Source organism: Populus euphratica, unplaced genomic scaffold (genome assembly GCF_000495115.2).
Source record: "Populus euphratica unplaced genomic scaffold, PopEup_1.0 scaffold49.1, whole genome shotgun sequence".
Classification (NCBI taxonomy): Eukaryota; Viridiplantae; Streptophyta; class Magnoliopsida; order Malpighiales; family Salicaceae; genus Populus; species Populus euphratica.
This window is the reverse complement of record NW_011499875.1, coordinates 1,240,019-1,246,405: the sequence shown is the minus strand read 5'-3', so window position 1 is coordinate 1,246,405 and position 6,387 is coordinate 1,240,019.

Sequence of the window (6,387 nt, the reverse complement as noted above, 5' to 3'; positions counted from 1 at the left end):
TGTTATCTATTCTTCTGAAACGAACTCAGCCAGCAAAGGACTAAGAGTATTAAAAGATGAGAAGTTGCCAAGATGAAAACCATTGACAATCTTAAGAGATGGATGAAGTATCTTCTAATTTTTGACATATTATTTTGTATTTTTTAATGCCTTTATGCTTCTCCTTGTTCTTATGAAATAAAGATCTTATCAACATTTAGAACTCCATGTCTTGTATTTTTCTTGTTTTTGTTTTCCATAAATTACTTCACAGAAAAATAATTAATGAAAAATATTTGCAATGAACTTTTAAATTTAATTAATTTATTTATTTAAAAATAGTTTTAATTAATAAAATTCTATATTCTTGTTTTTGTTTTCCATAAATTACTTCACAGAAAAATAATTAATGAAAAATATTTGCAATGAACTTTTAAATTTAATTAATTAATTAATTTAAAAATATTTTTAATTAATAAAATTCTGTAATTTTATAAATAATAATTCATTTCCCATATCATCCATCCATTTATGCATCACAACTATCTTATTATAATTATTATTATTATTATTTCGATTATTTTTCTTTTTATCTCATCACTATTAACATGTTACTATTATTTTTATTTTTTTATAAATACCATTAAAAAGTATTATAAAAAAATATTATTATTTTATTATAATAATTATTATTATTATTACGATTATTTTCCTTTTTATCTCATCACTATTAACATGTCATTATTATTTTTATTTTTTTATTAACACTATTAAAAAAGTATTATAAGAAAAGACTTTTTATTTGGAAAATATTTGACGGAAAACAAACCTGCCGTGAACCCCTCTTGATTGAAAAAGTCTACTGAAAATAACGTAGCATGTTTCTTAAACTCCCTTCCTTCTACGCGATAACTTAAACTTAATATTCAAGTAAAATAGAAAAAATAAAATTTTGACCAAAAGAGAAGAAAGTAGCGTCGATGAAACAACAATGAATCATTCATCCAGGTCACATTACCTCTAAATAAATAAATGAAAGCAAATAAAAAGGTGAATTAGTGAACAAGGAGGAGGGGTCCAGGAACAAATAATAATAGAATAATTAAGAGATTAATAAACAGTAGAGCCATGAGAAGCACATGTGTGGTGGGAAACGGCACGAACAGAGAGGGACAATAATGATTGCCGTTCGTCAAAGGAGGCACGTGCTGACCTCTACACCGCGCGGCACAGCCTCCCCGCTGTGTCCCACGTATATTGTCCTTTTGTCCTTTTCCATTCATTTGGATTTGGAGCCAGCCAACCACAACACAAGCAATATGGTCCTTTTGTCCTTTTCCATTAATTTCACTGTTCGATTTGATTCTGACGCTTAATCACAATTATCTTAAATGGGCTGAGCTAGTGGTCACTAATCCTTGGAATCTTCAAAAAGAAAATGAATATGCAGTTGGGGCGTCAAGTTTAACGTGGCAAATTTTAACGAGGATTTGTCCTCGTTGTGCATGTTTTATGATTTTTTTTTAAAAATTAAATTGTTATTATTATTTTAACATGTTGGTATTAAAAATATTTTAAAAAATAAAAATTCCTACAATCCTTGCTACAAGAGTGCGTGTATATAAAACAAATTTGAAACGAAAAGAATCTAAAGTTCTAATAATAACATTTTAACTATATTTATAATTAAGAACTGTTCATAACTATAGTCATAATTAACACCCGCAGCCACACCAACATCCATGGTCAAAAGTATTTTTATCATAAATATCTTAAAAAATAATTTAAAAGATAGTACAAAATAACAAGCAAGCTAAAAGAAAAAACACCTAGTCAAAATCTTGGCTTTTGATTAAACAAAAGAAAAGTTATTTCTAACCAAATATACTTGTAACTTTTCTATAAGTCAAGAGTTTTAAAAAATTAAATTAATTTGCAACTTTTGACTTTGAATCATAATTCAGAATCTTGACTCATTTCTGTAATAAATTTTTTATTTAGGTTAAAAAAATACTTTTAGCCAAGTATATCTATAACTTTTCTGTAAATTAAAAGATCAATAAATTTGTAAAGGTAATGTACGAATCTACCTTCCCTTCTGATAATTTTAAAGATCAATAAATTTCCCTCACTTCCTTCTCTCTTTCTTTCTTAAAACGGGGAGTCTAATGAGAAACGGGGAGCAAAACTTCCAAAGGAATATATGCTCTCATGCGTGGCCTCGGCATGTGAATTTCTCGCTACATGTCCATTAACATTTTATTTCTCAGAGAATATAGAAGTATTTCTTAAAAAATTATTTTTTAAAAAATATATTAAAATAATATTTAGCTATTATTTTTTAAAAAATAATTTTAACTTCAAAACAATATAAAAACATAAAAATATTAATTTAAAATAAAAAAATAAAATAAAACTTTTAAAAAATATTTTTAAAATATAAAAAAACCTAGAAAATTTTTAAAAAATATTTTTAAAATATATATAAAAAAAACTACTTTTAATAATAAATTGTGAATCAGGATAGTGCGATGTGAACTTGCCAGCACTGACACATCTGTTATCTAAAAATTAAAAACCCTAGAAATCAAAAGGACATCTAGGAAACAGTAGAAAGTTAGATGTCTGGATATACGTTGAGTCCAGAACTAGACCCATGGGCTTGTTGGTCCGAGTCATAGGAAATTGGTCGGTGTCCTCAAATTGGACCTCTATGAATAATACTTGAGCATGGCTAAGACCCATTTCTTATTGCCCTCAAGCAAGGGCCGGGAAAGTAACCCACAAGGACCCACTTGTGAGTTGCGATCCAATGACCCATGGGGGAGGAATCCGTCGCAGGGGAGGCTGGCTTTTTTTTTAATTCTTTTTTTCCTCTTGAGAGCGTAATCAATTTGCTGGCTGGTGAACAATAATACCTTACTAAGACTAGAGAAAACACATCTTCTCTTTCAATTATACATTCACAATCACTCTCTTTCGTCTCAACCCTCTTTTATTAATTCATACTTCTTTCCTTGCTTTCCATCCTTTTTTGTTTTTGTTAAATAACATGAGTTTTATATGTTTTCTTTAAAACATCGAGATATCATTAAAAACTCTTCGAAAAAAAACAAAAAAAAATCATTTTTAATATGATAAAGTTATCATCAAGAAATACTATATTTAATGATTGAATTGGATAAGATATGATTAAAAAAATGTCAACCCTTGACAATTTTATGATTTTTTATATTTTAAAATGAAAGAAATACTATATTTAATGATTGAATTGGATAAGATATGATTAAAAAAATGTCAATCACAACATCCTAAAAAAGGGGCTTTAATGAAAGAAAAAAAGCTTTAATTATTGTTTATTTTTTATATTTTAAAAGGGATTTACTGAAAGAAAAAAAAAAGTTAGGAAATGGAGTATTAGGCCCGTGTTTCAACAAGAATTTCTTCAAAAATAATTCTTTACTTTAAATCAATTTTTTTTATGTTTTTTAATTGTTTTAATACAGTTATACCAAGAATAATTTTTTAAAAAAATATATTTTAATATATTAAAAAAAAAAGGAAAAACTTCTAAAAAACAATTAATCTTGAGCGCCGAAACCGGATTCCCGGCTTTAGTGGTATATCTCTCAAGCAAACGCCATCCAATGGAACAAAGTATTTTAACAATGCGCGCGTCTACGGCATCTACGGAAAGCAGGGAATTAGTACTATGCCTACCCTACGATTGAAAAGTAATGTGCTCTGTAGGATAGATTCTCCCCTAGAGGTTGCAACGGTCTGGGCATCGGAGGATCCCATAGGAGGCCTCATCATTGCACTTGGTTAAAATGACATATTTATTTTTCTATTTTATATATATAATTATTCTAATATGCTGTATTAAAAATAATTTTTTAAAAATAAAAAATAATATTTTAATATATTTATAAATAAACAATCTAAAGAAAAACCTCGAATAAATTTTCTAGAGGTAGTTCCATGGTGAGATTCTTCTATCAAATACTCATTTATATTAATTTTTTTTTCTTCTCATAACCAATTCGTGGAATGGGATATTGCTATTTAAGAACAATAAAAGTTAATAGATTTTGTGCCTATAAACACAATGATAGTTCCTATAAAACTCATTTATATTAATTATTTCCTTCTCATAACCAATTCGGATAAGTTCTTATTAATTGACTAAAATTAATTTGGAGGCAATTGGAGTTTACGTATTTATCTCGTTTTCCAATCCAGCCATCTTTAGTGTCGAATTACCAGAGGAGGACTTATACTAATTACTAACTACCATGAATTGAAGAAAGAGAGCGAATTTCCCCTAAGAAAAAAATATATATATGGACGAGGAAGTATATATATTATATAGTCAAGATGTTGCCCATATTTTACGCCAAAGCAGAACGAATCATTTTCAGCTTTACAACTAGCTAGTTAGACAAGTTCATATGTGCATTCCAGGATTTGGTCTAGTGGTAAAAAAGGCTTGTCTCCTTCCATTACACCTGGGTTCGAAGCCTGACGTGTACGTTTGTCACCCCTGCGGTGCCTTACATGTTTATTGGGTTTGCAGGGTGTTCAGTGGGTCGTGGGGATTAGTCGTGATGCGCACAAGCTGACCCGGACACCCCACGTAAATCAAAAACAAAAAAAGGTTCATATGTCGATATATCACTATCATTTATGATTCCATGGCTTTGTCCGTTGTTCAACTAGATAACAATAGAAATAGAAAGCAAAAGCATGTACCTCGTTTTAAAATTATTTTCAAAAAATTATTTTTTAAACATTTATGTATATTTATTTATTATTAGCATTTGATAAATAAAAAAATATTTTTTATACTTGACTTGGTTTGTAAAAAGGTGTTTTTATTTTATTTTAGATATATATTTTTTTATAAGTTACAAAAAAATTTAAAAATATCATATTATTTATTAATTATATTAAATTTAATCTTCCGTCTCTTAATTGATATATATATATATCTATATATATTTAACTTCATTATTTAAAATTTGATTTAATTTGATTTTTGCATTAACTTTGATTACTATTCTTTTATTTTATATTTTTTCTCCTATTATTTTCTTGATTTAATTTTTTAATTTATCATGTTTGATCTCCATTATTTTTGTTGCTATTTATTTTATTTTAAAAATTTTATGAAATTAATTTTTTTAATTTTATTATTTTTTAATTTTTTATCTATCAGATTTGATATCTATTATCTTAATTACTATTTATTTTATTTAAAATTATTTATAAAATTAGATTTTTTTAATTTTATCCTTTTTATCTTTTTAATCTGTCATATTTGGTCTTTATTCTTTCAATAATCATGATAAAAAATAAAAAAATTAAAAGTTATTTTTCAACTTATTTATTATGATATATTTAAGTACTGAAAAATATATTTTATCTTATTTTTTATGATGTTACTAAACATCATAAAATAATTTATATGAAGATCATTTTCTAAAGAAAACAATTTTTATACAAATAAATTTGGTATAAAAAATAAGAAAAAAAGGAAGGAAAAAGTTGGCAATTCTTTAATATTATACACAAAACTAAAAGGGGTGGGAAAATTACTATTTTCCCACGCCCAATTCACGGTGAATTACATTAGTGATTCACATTACATTCCTTTTTTTTTTCTAATTTTCTTCATTTTTTTCTGTTTTTTCCTCAAAAATTTTTTATTTCAACTTCCTTTTATTTCATTTATTTTTTTTAAAAAATTATTTTTGTTAATTTTACTTTTTAAATATTGAGTTGGTTAAAAAATTTACTTTGTAATTTTTTTCTTTAAAGTGCTGTAGATTGCCGCAGTATTTTTTCACATAGTTTTTCTATTTTATTTTTTAAAATTTTATTTATCAATTTTATTTTTTTTAATATTGAAATGATTGAGAATTTAGTTTTATAATTTGTTTCTTTAAAACATTGTTGATTACTATAGTGTTTCTCTGCATGTTTTTTTATTTTTTATTATTTTCTCTGAAATTATCTTTTTATTTTATTTTATTTTTAAAGATTGAACTAGTTAAAAATTACAGTTACAGTATATGAAGAAAGCGCTGTAACTTTCATCTCAAATTATTGTGGATTGTTATAGTGTTTTTTCTCACACGATTTTTTTCTGTTTTGTTATGTTTTTCTCTAAAATTATCATTATCAATTTTATTTTTTAAATATTAAGCTGATTAAGAAATGCAATTACAAATAAATACAAGTTTTTCCCCACAAAACATAATGGATTGATATAGTTTTTTCTCACATGGTTTTTTTCCAGTTTCTTTTGTATTTTCTTTTTTATAATATTTTTTTTCAAAATTGTCTTCATTGATTTTTTTTAATATTGAGTTGGTTAGAATTTAACTTTGTAATCAAATTTAATCA